A 14,547-nucleotide genomic window follows, 5' to 3' on the forward strand; every position below is an offset into this window, starting at 1 on the left:
CAGAAAAGTTTTTACTGCTTTTCTGTGCACTTTCCCGGTGCCAGAAGAAATTAGCGCCTCTGAAAGTAAAATGTGCGGCTTGGCTGCACATTTTACTTTCTGTATCCCGCGCACATACCTAATAGGGCCCTCAACATGCGTTTGCATGTTGAGGGCCCTATTAGGTGCCGCGGGTTGGACGCGCGTTTTCCTCCCCTTACTGAATAAGGGGTAAGGGAAAACGCGCGTCCAAGAGCAGTACAGTGCGCTCCGTTGGAGCGCACTGTACTGTATCGGCCTGTGTATAACCCGCACTCCTTGGGTTAAATAGGCGCTAATCCACCCCCTGATGCAATAGGGGGATTAGTGCCTATTTAACCTGCGTCGGACGCAGAGTGAATGTAATAGCGCTCATCACATGCACATGCATCTGAGACTCACATTTATCGCTCAGCTATTAATGCCTACCTGGAGCAGGCGTTAATAGCTGAGCACAGGCAAAAGAAGTTACAGAAAGCAGAAAAAACTGCTTTTCTGTACTTCTTAAGTAAAAAATAACTCTGCAGACCACCGAGTTATGAAGACTGACGCCAGTAAACTCGGCGTCAGTTTTCATAACCAGACATCTGCCAGTAATGAAAACAGTAAAGGACGCCGATTATGAAAATCGACGCCGAGTTTACCCTAGCTCCTCCTTGCTAGCGCGACCTCCTAATTTGGATATTGCATGGCGCCCCCTTGCCATGCGCGCTTTATATTGTTTCGGCCCCTCTAGCAGTGGCAAGATGTTGCTGCCCTCCAAATTTTGGTGCTCTAGGCAACTACCTAGTTTGCCTAATAAGAACATAAGACTTGCCATACTGGGTCAGACCAAGCGTCCATCAAACTTAGTATTCTGTTTCCAACAGTGGCCAAGACAGGTCACAAGTACCCGGAAGGACCTGAAGGGCTAGATAGATTCCAAGCTGCTTATCCCAAGAATAAGCAGTGGATTTCTGCAACCCTACCTTAATAGTTGATGGACTTTTCCCCCAGGAACCTGTCCAAACCTTTTTAAACAGCTACACATAGCTTTCACCACATCCTCTGGCAACGAATTCCAGAGCTTAATTATGTGTTAAGTAAAAAAAATATTTTCTCTTATTAGTTTTAAATGTATTACCTAGTAACTTCATTGTGTTTTCCCTTGTTTGTTGTACTTTTTGAAAGAATAAACAACTGATTAATTTTTACTTGTTCCTTTTCACTCGTTATTTTATAGACCTTTATCATATCTCCTCTCAGCCATCTCTTCTTCAAGCTGAAGAGCCCTAACCTCTTTAGCCTTTCCTCATAGGGGAATTGTTCCATCCCCTTTATCATCTTGGTTGCCCTTCTCTATGCCTTTTCTAATTCTGCTGTATCTTTCTTGAGATGTAGTAACCAGAACTGCAGAGGTCTCACCATGGAGCGATACAGAGGCATTATGATAGTCTCTGTTTTATTCCATTCCTTTCCTAATAATCCCTTGCATTCTATTTGTTTTCTTGGCTGCTGCTGCACACCGAGCAAAAGATTTCAAAGTATTTTCAATGATGACACCTAGATGCTTTTCCTGAGTGGTGACTCCTAATGTAGAACCTTGCATTTTGTAGCTATAATTTGGGTTACACTTCCCTAAGTGCATCACTTTGCACTTGTCTGTATTAAATTTCATTTGCCATTGCATGCTCAGTCTCCCAGTTTTGCAATTTCTCACAATCCTCTTGCGATTTAACAAATTTGAATAATTTTGTGTCATCTGCAAATTTGATCACCTCACTTGTTCTTCCCATTTCCAGGTCATTTATAAATATATTAAAAAGCAGTGGTCCCAGGACAGATCTCTGAGACATTTCACTATTCACCTTTTTCCACTGGAAAAATTTACCATTTAGCCTACTCACTGTTTTCTATCTTTTAACCAGTTGGCAGTCCACAATAGGACACTGCCACCTATCCCATGACTTTTTAATTTCTTAAGAAGTCTCTGATGAGGGACTTTGTCAAATGCCTTCTGGAAATCCAGATCCACTATAGCACCGGTCCTGGTTCTGAAGCTTCAGCCAGGTGAAGTGGGGAGGTTAGCAGCTACAGGTTCAAGACCAAGATGAAGGCAGAATTCAGTGCTGGCAGTAACAATTTCAGCAGGTTGGGCTTACAAGCAGCAGCAAGCAGATTCAGATAATTTTATTGGCGTGAAAATTGTACGTGTTGCCTGTTGTGGTCCCAGTCGCGGCAGCCGCAACCAGGCCCTTACCTCTTTGGTCCCGGCCCATTTCTGAGGGTCTGTGCCCTGTTTCGCGGCATCCCCGCGGGGGGGAAGCCGCCAAGAAGCCCTGCCTGGACGCCTTCTCCCTAGGCACGCGCACAAGCTGCGCTTATGAAGGCCGTTTCCCGCCACTGAAGGCTCCGCCCTATCTGTGACACCGTGGCCTATGTAAGGCCACCGCGGCGCCCAGGACATTGCCTTGCAATGGGGTTCCTTGCGGTTCTCTTTTGCGCCGTGCCCCGGAGTGTGCTATTGCGTTAGCAACTCCGTTCCTGCCTGAGACTTGTTTCACTCCGTGCCCAAGTCTTGCTTCTGTCTGGCTTGCTTGCAGTAACCTGTTCTGCTTCAGTTCCAGCTTGGTTCCAGTAGCCAGTCCTGCTTCAGCTCCTGTCTGGTTCCAGTAGCCAGTCCTGCTTCAGCTCCTGTCTGGTTCCAGTAGCCAGTCCTGCTTCAGCTCCTGTCTGGTTCCAGTAGCCAGTCCTGCTTCAGCTCCTGTCTGGTTCCAGTAGCCAGTCCTGCTTCAGCTCCTGTCTGGTTCCAGTAGCCAGTTCTGCTTCAGCTCCTGCTTGCTTCGGTTCCAGCCTGCTTCAGTCCCTGCCTGTCCGCTCCAGTTCCAGCTGCCGTGATCTCCTAAGTCCCAGCGGCCGGGCTCCTACGGGCTCCTCCCGGGGGAGCTCCGGCTTCCAGGGTGAAGCTCTCGTCCAGCTCCTGTCTGGTACCCGCCTCCCGACCTGTCACTCACTAGAGACTATAGTACACCTCTCCCCAGTCTCTCACAGGTCGGCCCAAGGGTCCACTAAACAGCTCACTCACAACATTGCCAAAGTAATATACATAATGATTAAAATAAAAGGAGCAGGAAAGAAAGGAAAACATAAAAAAGATAACGACAGTAAAGTAAAATTACAGATTACAGAATGTACAGGGTCCAATCTCATTTTTTTGTAAGAAAGTAAAATTGTGAGCTTTGAGAGAACTCTTGCTGCCTAACACCCCTCCCTCGTGCTCTCTTTACTAGAGGGTACTTAGTCTGGTGGAACAGCTCCTGTGGGGTTTTGTTGTGGGAACGCTTGAGGTGGTCCCATCTCTTGGATTTCGTGTACCCTTGGCCACGACGCAACCACAGAGGAGCTCCGGGAAGCACCGAGGCAGGCAAGGAGTGTTCAAGCTGTTGCGTTCGTGCCTGTTCTCGCCCTCGCTCCACCCTCTCTACCTTAGTGGCGACTCCCTTTGGCTCTGACGGACAGATGCTGCGGCGGCTTCTCGTCGCCGTTTTTCCTGGAATCCCCAGGCTGGCCTGACGCTGCGGATCCGCCATGTTCCTGATGACGTAAGGGCGCGCGCGAACCTCGGGGGCGTCCCCCGTTGTGACGTCATCCGCTTCCACCTTAAAAGGTCTTTGCTTGCAACTACGAATCGAGTTAGCATGGGGAATTCTTTCTCCGCTGCTCTGCCTCCACCAACTGACCTAGGAGTACCCGCTCCTCAGGTACCCCGCTCTCTCTTCTTGATTTCAGATTGCTACGACAGGATCTGGTGCTCGCTCCTCGAGGGCCTACGTCCCTGAATGCTCAGAAGACTCCTTACTACCTGGAAGCGATCGCAGACGTGAACACTGTGAGTTCTATTACAGATAGGAACCGGTAATTGCTCCACGAGGGCCTATGTTCCTAATCTCCGAAGACTCCCTTTTGTCTAAGACGTTATCACAGGTACTGAGATCGTGAGTCATTATTGCAGATTGCAGATAGGAACCGGTGCTCGCTCCACGAGGGCCCATGTTCCTTAATCCCTTCTCAACTCTCTTCTATATCAGAAGCTATCATATATCTATATCTTGTGAAATACTATTATAGATTGCAGATAGGAACTGGTACTTGCTCCCCGAGGGCCTATGTTCCTAAAACCCTCCAAAGACTCTCTTCTATTCCAAAAGCCATCTCATACACAGATATTGTGAGTTCTCATTCCAGACTGCATATAGGAACTAGTACTCGCCTACGGCTCCTGTTCCTGAATATACTGAAGACTCTCTGTTGCATAGAAGCCATTACAGATCTCTACAATTGTGAGTGTACCATCTACTACTGGTTACGTATCCAGCATACCCTGTCTACTCACTACCTATAGTCTCTCTCTACAGCTCAGCAACCCAGAGACCGCAATTCCAGTATCTAAGGGACTTCAGTTCTGCTGGGCACATCAGCTCACTACTGCCACCTCTGGTGGTTCTACTTCCTGTCTAATAAAGAACTATCTGTGTTTGTCTCCATACTGCAGCCTAGCCGGTGGTCCCTCTCAGGATATCCTCCTGGGGGCGCTGTCATCTGCCATCGGCCCAGGGATTCACCAGTTTACCTTAAGTGTTCATTCCTTACACTACTAGAGCAGTATTATACAGACTGCCACTCTGTGGGAAGCCAACCCACCACAGATCATTAACTCCACCTACGGAGTATTACAATTGTTAGCTCTTCCCCTTGGCAGGGTGATCCATCACAGATTGCTAACTCCCTGGCGGACTTATAACAGATTGCTACTCCTAGCAGCAGGAGATCCATAACAGACTGCTAACTCCTTCCTCTACAGGAGGAGTTCAATAACAGATTGTTAACTCCGAGCAGCAGATTTACAACAGATTGCTAACTCCTCCCTCTACAGGAGGAGATTTATATCAGATTGCTAACTCCTCCCTCTACAGGAGGAGATTTATAACACAAGCACAGGCTGAAGATGCAGATCCCTGGCCTCTGCCGAACCTGATTGCATAAAAAAGACCCAGCAACATAATGTTGGCCTCTGGGGTAGCCCTCCGGCCACTCGATAGCCCTTTTGGACCTGCCGTACAGAACAGCAATTGTGACAGGACGGACAGAGGCTGAAGGGTGAAGACATCAAACGAAGACTCAGGATACGTGAGGCTTCACACGAATAGTCAGGATACTTGAAGGTTAGACAAAGACTTGAAGGTTGAGATGAGATTCAGGATACTTGAAGAGAAGGACGCAGAAAGTAACGAAGACGAAGACTCAGGATACTTGGGGGCTTCACACAAAGAGTCAGGATACTTGAAGGTTGAGACGAGACTCAGGATACTAGAAAAGAGGGACTCCAAAAGTGTCACAAATTGCTTGAAGAATACTGAGTAGGTACTGCAACATCACGCACCCTACTCAGCCAATCAGGGTTGGTTGCGGACCACGCTAGAGGTTTCCCGCACAGGTTGATTGAAGAATCAAAATGAAGACTCTGGCAAGGCTTGCACCGAGACGCACCTTACACAGCCAATCAAGGCAAGGCACGGACCATGCCCATGGAACAGGTTTAGGTAGAGTTCATTCGTATGGACAGAAGCAGATGCAAGAGATTCCGAAGACCCGGACAGGATTCAGGAAAAGGAGAAGGGCCTCAGGATCCCAGGGCTCGGAGTAAAAGGCGCGGCGAGGAACTCGAGCAAACTCGGAGTATGGAACCTGAAGCTCAGTGGATTAAAAGCCGGAATCTTCTGGAGTCTTATGCTGCCAATGCAGAGGGCATCTAGATAATGAAGATCAGGATGTGAAGATATCCGGAGAAGAGGACATCAGGAGATGAAGACATCGGAAGTCCAGAAGATTTGAAGAACAAAACATCAGCAGATCTGAGGAGAAGGATGAAGGAAACATCAGGACGGCTGGAACTGATGAGACGAAGACACAGGGTCAGACAAGAGACCACAATGAACATGAAGACATGGAATTCCAAAATGGAACATAGTGCCAACGAGAAGCTGGATGCAGAGAAGTCCTAAGGAGGACTGGTCCCTTGCAAAGGCAATGAAGCAATGAAGATAGGATCCTTTTGTAGGCTGAAGAGACGACTCCCACGATGACATCACAGGAAGACCTCTCCCACGCTGGCCCTTTAAATATACAGAGGCGGCGCGGCCCCGCACCTAAGGAGGAAGGAGTGGGCAAGACCATGGAGAGCAGCGCCCCACTGCAGCAGTGCAGGAGGAGAGCTAGGCCGCAAACCCTGGCCTAGCAATGTAGGAAGCGACTTCCTGCTGTGCAGGAGGGAACTGAGGATGTCTCCAGTGGTAAGCAAGTCCCGGAGAGAAAACTGAAGACGACTCTGGGCTGAAGAGGAGCTCCAGGCAGCCTCCCGGCTGCAAGAAGAGGAGCAACTGTGGTATCGGCGGCTCCTGCCACGAAGAGGACGCTGAGGCAGCTCTACCTGCCGCAGAAGAATGCAAGCCCACGCCGCAAGGAAGGCAGGCTTCAGGATGGCCTCCAGGCCGCATTGGAATGGCGTCTGCGGCCTCCTGCCTCCACGGAAGCAGCAGCGGCAGAGAGCAGCAACGGTCTCCAGGCCGCAGAGCGGCGGTGACGTCAGCGGCTCCTGCCGTGAAGGGAGGAAACTTCCAAGCAGCCTCCCGGCCACGAGGGCTGTACCAGAGCGGCTCCATTCATGCGGGAAGAACATCGGCAGCCTCCGGGCTGCAGGAAAAGCTGCGAAAAGGGAAGAAGGAGAGGTGAGAGGCTGCCAAAATGCAGAATCGCAACAGGTTTTAGGGGCTTTTTCATAAAATTATGACCCATAAATCCTAATATTTAATGCTCAATTTCTGAAACCCATATTTTTGGGAAAAATAAAAATGAAAAATCAGACAAATGCATAATGATGGTTGTATTCAGGATGGGGAAGCTTCTACTATTCAGATTTAGTCTTGATACCACTTTTATTTCCATCATATTTTCTGTATATAGAACACTCATGTACAGTGGTGCTGCTTGCTAGAAAATATCAGTGATATTAGCACAAGAACTATTACAATCCTGCTCGCGGAGCCCATCCCGCAAGCAGGTCCTCTATTCACCGCCATCACCACAAGCTGCTGCCGGGACGCTCGGCTTGCACCCCAGCCTTATGCTGCTACCGTCGCCTTCCATGGCAAGAAGGGCCGCCAGGATCTCCTCCATCGTGGCAGGAGGCCGCTTTTGAAGTCTTCAATCCACGGGGACAGGAGCCATCGCCAGCATGCCTCTTCACGGCCAGTGATGCCCCCGGGGAGCCTCCACCTTTGCGGCCCGGTGGCCACCGCCAGGGATTTTCTTTGCGGCCTGTGCCGCCATCGGGATGCCTCACTTCCGCTGCTGTCTGCATTCTGCAGCCTAGAGGCCGCCCCCGATGCCTCTGCCTGCTTCTTTGTCTTCACGGCAGGGACGCCGCTGTCCTGCTTCACTTCCTGGGCACTTCCTAGGTGCTGGCGCGCACCTCTTCAGTTTATTTAAAGGGCCAGCGGCGGGAAAAGCCTGCGGCCCAACCGGAAGCCAGCCTTAACTTGTTCCTGTTTCAGCCCTATAAAAGGGCTCAGTTCCTGTTCCTCAGGGCCTTCAGATCTGGATTTCACAGTTGTCTGTGCTCCTCTTCGGATCAAGGTCCTCCGTGGTCTTCATTTGTCTAAGTTTTGTTCCATGTCTTCGATGTTCCTGATCTCGCTCCTTGTCGAAGCTCCTTCGTTGCCTTGTCCTAGTTCCAGATGTCCTGATGTTTCAGATGTTCCTTGGTCCTGATGTCTAGAAGTCCTGATGTTCCGTTTCCTGAAGTCCTGATGTTCCGGATCTTCCAGTTCTTCGAGTCCTCCAGATGGCCACCCCGAGGGTAAATCCGTATTGATCCACTTCCTGTTTCCGGTCATTGGAGCCTTGTTTGGTTGGATCCCCTTCTGGTACTTGTCTCGCTCCTGCGTGATCCGCGACCAGCCTCCCCAGGTTGTATAGGGTGCACAGTCGGACAGGGTGGTCCGTAACCAGCCCATGGGGGGCTGTGTAGGGCACCCTGAGGGACAGTGCCCACCTGTACCTTCCAAGTTCCAAGTCCTCGTTTGAACCTTCCAAGTTTCAAGTCCTCTTCTTGTTCCTGTCCTCAGCCTCAGTCTGGCCTCACACACTCGTCGTTCCCAAGCGGCGGGTCCAGAAGGGTTTCCAAGTGGCTGGAGGGTTACTCCTGAGACCAGCATTCCGCTGCTAGGTCTCATTGATGCGTGTGGGTCCAGTGGAGGGCTGATCCTGCCTTGTTCCTGTTCCGAGTTCCTTGCCTTAGTTCCAGTCCTGCTTGTTCCTGTTCTGCCTGTGCTTGCATGCCCTCACCTCCCATGGTATGCCTTGGGGCTCCTCCCTGAGTCGTGCCGTGGTTCAGGGGCTCACGCTCTCCCATGAGCTAGCGACCGAGCCTCCGTGCCCTCAACACCAGCTGTAGGCCGCAATCGCAACAGGATCCGAAGGCCTCGAGGTCGCAAAAAGAACTAGCTGTAAGGAAATGAATTACCTTCCAAGTCTGAGTTTCATTGATAAGTCTGTCATTTGTGTAGGAGCACTGTGGAGGATGAGCTCTCCCTGACCCCATGCCTCTTGCTCTTCTGAGTGTGCTGCAAGCTGCAGTTAGTCACCTTTTGCTGTTCCTGCAGCTGCCCGGATATTTAAGCCTACTTCTTTTCGGGCCGATACAGTAAAGTCTGCGGGAGAGTGGGCGAATGCCCGCTCTCCCGGCGCGTGCACCGGCCACTCGCCGGTGCGCGCAATTCAGTATTTAAATTAGGTCCGGCGGTAGATCCGGGTAAAAGGAGGCGCTAGGGACACTAGCGCGTCCCTAGCGCCTCCTTTTTTGACAGGAGCGGCGGCTATCAGTGGGTTTGACAGCCGATGCTCAATTTTGCCGGCGTCGGTTCTCGAGCCCGCTGACAGCCACGGGCTCGGAAATCGGACGCCCGCAAAATTGAGCATCCGGTTTTCGGCCCAACAGCCACGGGCCGAATTCAAATTTATTTATTTATTTATTTTTACTTTTTTTACTCTTCGGGACCTCCGACTTAATATCGCTATGATATTAAGTCGAAGCAGTGCACTTTCCCGGTGCCGGAAGAAATTAACGCCGACCTTTGGGTCCTCCTCTCCAGCTCTTCATCCTGTTTCCAGGTTCCTCATGCTCATCCTTCCTGGTGTGCCTCTGTCGTGGTTCATGATCAGCCCATGGAGGGGCTGTGTAGTGCGCTTTGTGGTACAAGGCCTACCTTCTCGTCTGCAGCGCAAGTCTCCAGAAGGCTCCTGTTTTTAATGCCGAAGTCCGTTGTTGGATCCGAGTTCCGAGTCTTGAATCCTGTGCCCGGTCTGCAGAGTTCCTTGTGCCTGCTTCTGTCCATGCCCTAGACTCAAGCCAGAACCTGCTCCGCTTCAGCATGGTCCGCAACCAGCCATGGGCAGCTGTGTAGGGCACGCCTCAGTGCAGGCCTCTCCTGAATCTTCGACATGTCTCTGGATCCAAATCTTCACTTCCTCGCTGGAGTCTGCTTCACTTCTGGTGTGATCCGCAACCAGCCATGGGCAGCTGTGTAGGGCGCGCTGTGGTGCAGTACTCAACCCATACTAGTATCTGTATCCTAAGTCCTTGCCGTGTCTCTGAGTATCCATAATCCTCATCCACGTCTCTGAGTATCCAGAATCCTCGCCCATATCTCTGAGTATCCTGAATCCTCGTCCAAGTCTCCAAGTGCCTTGTCTCGTCCAAGTCGCCCAGTGCTTTGTCCCGTCCAAGTCTCCAGTGCCTTGTTTCATCCAAGTCTCCAAGTACCCACGTCTCATTCTTGTTCCAGTCCTCAACCTCTGTCAGTCCTGTCGCACCTGCCGACCCCATACGGTGGGTCCGAAAGGGCTATTCAGTGGCTGGAGAGCTACCCCAGAGATCAGCATTGCGATATTGGGTCTCTTCTGGTTCGTTCGGTTTCGGCAGAGGTCAGGGCTCCTTGTCTTCAGCCTGTCTGCCCGTGCTCGGACACATCTTGCCTGCCTCGGTGCTTCTTCGGAGTTCTTCTGGGGACGTGCTGTGGCCTAAGGGCACGCCATCTCCCCGGAATCGGAACCACTCCCTAGCGTTTCCCAGCACATGTACTTAGTGATACAATACTTGTCCTAAAAGTATTCACAGAAAGATGATGCTTTATGTAAATCTGTTTTATTGTTATATACACATTGTGACACCCAGACTTGCATTGACAAATGTTCTGAAAATGAATTCAGCAGCATCGCATATCACAGCGTCACAAATGAGAACAATTTTACTGCAGCATCCTGCAGATGAGCCCTTTCCCTACAATAAATTAGTTATTATCACTAACAAATTATAAGCCATAGGGAGCTAACTAATTGAGCAAAATTAGCAGAATTTAACACCCTGATCAATCAGTACCAAGTGACTGAGTGAAAAGAAGAACCTTCATTTGCTTTTGGATCTTAACGAGTCTGGCAGAGAATTCCATGTTATCAGTCCAGCTAATGCAAATGTACTTTCCCTGCTTTCTGATAGCCTTCAGTCAAATGGATGGCATATAAAGCAAATTTAACCCACCAGAGCGAAGAGATCTGATAGAATGATAGATCTTTAAGGGCGATCTATAACACAGCAGCACATCTGCATTTAAAGTCCTCTGTTTATGCTTATTAACGGGAATCCATCTGGAAAAACCTGCCCCTTTGAACTGTGGTAAGTCCCTCCAAAAATGAGCCCCTCTCTCTCTCTCTCAAAGTGAAATATGCTTGGTCATTGCTGCATGATCTTCATTAGAGCCCACCACAGTGCAAAGCAAGTTGAGAAAGCAGAACCTGGCGCGTGGCAACAGCCGGAGCCCGTTTCATCCCGGCTATGCTGGAGGAGCATGAAGTGACAGCTTCACTGTAGCCAGGATCAAAGCTGTGCTCCCTGCTGGCCACACACACAGCCGCTCTCACTGCCTCACATTCACATAGGCCTTTCACCCCTGGGGGGGCGGGATTAATGAGCAGCTGCCAAGTCTGCCCTTCCCCACCTCATGTACTATCCACCCTAGAGGCTGCCAGGGTGCACCTGATATATGCGGATGGACGGAAAACAGAGATGCCAACGAACACATTGCCATTGTTAATGAACGAAAGCTTAAGGGTGATCAGCTGGGGAACAGAGTCTTAAAAATAAGGAGAATTGTCTATAACCAAAAAATGCCCAAATTTTGGTTTTAAGAATGCAAAAATATTTGAAATATATGAAAATATATTAAGACAAAAATAATAGGAGACCTACAAATACGAGCAATAGATGAAGGAAAGGAGCCAAGGAACAAGCAAATAGTTGTTTATAAAGACATAGGTAATATCGCTTTTTACACATAAATATTATTTTATTAGTAAAGAACATTAAAGCCACATTTCATGATGAATCCATGACAAAATGTCACACTTCAAATTTAAGTCTGCATTTTCACTGCCTTGAATTATTTACTTAAAAATACTGTGAATACTAATCCCCCCAGGACCAATATTCTGACAGCTAATCTGGGTTCTTTATGGCTCCAGGCATCAAAATGAACTCTTCTGTCGCTAAGCAACTGCTGCCCATCTGCGCGCCGCCCTTTCCAGTCCGTGCATTGCCTTGCTGCCTTTATTCCGCCGGCCTCTGCTGCTGACATGCAAATCAGCATTTAACGGAATGTGAATTTGAAACTGCTCATCTTAATAGACTGATTAAAAACATTTTAATTGTCCCAGGTTTAAGAGTTGTTCACCGAAACGGTGCTCGCAGCTTGGCTGAGCTTTCAGAGAACATTGACTGCAGGGCTGTGCGGTTACAGCTGCCCAAGGAGCACATGGCAGGCTGGGGGATGACGCATGCACTGAACCGCCATAGCTCATCCTAGAGGGCAGCAAACTTTCAAGGGTTGCACTGATCTGATAAATAATTACTTTGCAGCATCCCAGTGTTATTACTAGAAGAGCTGGTTTTGAAGGGCACAGAGTAGACGGAGCAGGACCTTTGCCTCAGTATTTGTGATGAGAAGACTTTGCGGTTGGTTTCCACAAGCGTGAAAAATGGTATTAGCTGGATACTGGTGAATGTTATCACTGTGCAGGAATGCCGTTTGTCAGATTGCATTTTATGTAACAGGTCCAAGGAGACACTTAGGGGTGAGACAGAAAGTTAATTGTTGGAGAGGAAAAAAAACCCAAAATGTGGATTTCAAGGCCTCCCGCTTCACACACTCATCTTTGCAACAGACTTGGGAACCAAAGAAGAGCAGGTTGGAGCCAAGAAGTTTGGATTAGTATTTGCAGAGTTCCAAGTGATCCAATCTTTGGAGGGAGATTTTTTTTCCCATTCCTGCTTTCTAAATTTACCTTCCTTGTGGGATTTATAGTCCTGCTTCTTCAATTTGAAACCAGTACTATAGGTACCAAAATGCAATGGGATGAAGGAGATCGACAGCCCAGCACCAGCCTTAAGTCTTCCCAGGGCTGGCAGTGAAAAAATGTGCTTAGGTCCGCCAATCTCTCAGCTCTGTCCTACCTCTCTATCATTATTTCAGTCCTCCACCTATAGCTCTATCAGTTTTTCCTCTCTTCTATCACCTATTCGTTTCTCTTCTCATTTCCCTTCCACCTTACTCGCCTTCCCATCGCCCCTCCTCGCTTTTTATCCATCTCCTAAGAACATAAGAAATGGGTCAGACCAATGGTCCATCAAGCTCAGTATCCTGTCTGCAATGCTGGCCAATCCAGGTCACGTGGAAGAAGTACCTGAGAGATTCTAATGGGAAAACCTGTTCACGCCCATCTCCCTGCCGTTAAGAGATTGCATTTCCCAAGCCTACCTGTGTGATAGTTTTTAAGGACCTGTCTTCCAGAAACATTTCCAGATCTTTTTTAAACCCAGCTATTTTGCCTAGATAAACTTGACCACATACTCCATCAACAAATTCCACAACTTAATTGTGCATTGACTAAAAAAAAAAGAATTGTCTTAAGTTTGCTCTAAATCTACTACTGGTTAGCTTCATGGAGTGTCTCCTAGTCATAGGGTAAATAACCGCTCCCTATTTAGTTTTTCCTCATCACTCATGTTTTGTAAGCCTGTATCATATTCTCTCTCAGCTGTCTCTTGTCGAAGCCAAAGAGCTCTGATCTGTCAAGCCTCTCTTCATGAAGGAGCAAAGCATGTTTTAGGAGAGAGTGGCAAGAGTCTACATACCAACACTCACCCTTGTGGTTCTTAATTCATGAATACATCTGGGAGTTCACTGATTCTCACCACACACGTTTCCCTGACTCTGGAGAGCTCTGGGCTCTGATGCCTTACAACTGGAAATTATATTGATTGAGGCTGATTTATATAATAAAGACAAATATTGCACCACCACAGCCAGGGATGGTGCTAGCTTTGTTGCTGCCCCCCATAATTCATTCATTCTCTGTCCCAGGCCAGTCAAATAAAGCCCAGCTCTCTCCACAGAAATCTATATTTTTAAAAACTGACACCCATTCACTCCTCCACAGAACCCCTGGTCAAGGGAAGAGTATTACATACCCTAGGGAAACCTTACAGCCATGCACACACACACACACCATCCCCCACACTCCCACACCCTCTATAGCCACACAAACTGTAATTATGCATGTTTAATAAATTTTACATGAAAAAGAACATTCATAAGTACAGTCTTCTGAGGCAAAATATCACTTACAACATATACATTATATTTGCATTAACTGCTGTGGTTCCAACTAGAAAACTCAGCAAAAAAGACACTTGGAACTCCTATGGAATTTATAATGGCACCTCAGAAAGCCATGAATAAGCATAATTACCATTACAATATAGTAAACCTCCCATACCAAAACAATCCTAACTACAAGCACTCAAACAGTAGCAACCTTATCTATGAAAAGGCAACACTGCAAATATTACACCAGGCCCTAGAACAGCAATGCACCTCCTACTGGGAAAATAGAACAAGCCAGGCTGTTATAGATCCCTACACAGAAATTACATATTAGCAAAATACCTCACCTCCATCACATATGCAGAACACAAAGAGACCCTGACTAATTACAGAATAAAGAATCCAGAAACTATAAAAAGAAACATGCTGAGAAGAACTGAACTGGAACCCACACAAGCCAACTGTTAGGAAGCAATAGGAAAGCGGTTCCTCTTTCCAGGGGATTGTGTGTTCTTGGACCACAGCTCAACCCCAGAGGAACTTCGAAGAGGTGCCGAGGCAGGCGAGGCATGCCCGAGCATGGGCTGGACATGAGCAAGGCTGGAGTGAAGACAGACGATGGAATCCGGAGCAGGAGCAAGGCTGGAACGAAGACAAGGATGACTGAAAGTACTGACCCTTCACCGGACCTTCACGCTTCGGGAAGACCAACAACACAATGGTGGTCTTTGACAGGTCCTCCGACCGTTCCAAGCCCTTTCGGACCTGCCGCTGG

The sequence above is a fragment of the Rhinatrema bivittatum genome, chromosome 9 (assembly GCF_901001135.1).
Source record: "Rhinatrema bivittatum chromosome 9, aRhiBiv1.1, whole genome shotgun sequence".
NCBI classification, from domain to species: Eukaryota; Metazoa; Chordata; class Amphibia; order Gymnophiona; family Rhinatrematidae; genus Rhinatrema; species Rhinatrema bivittatum.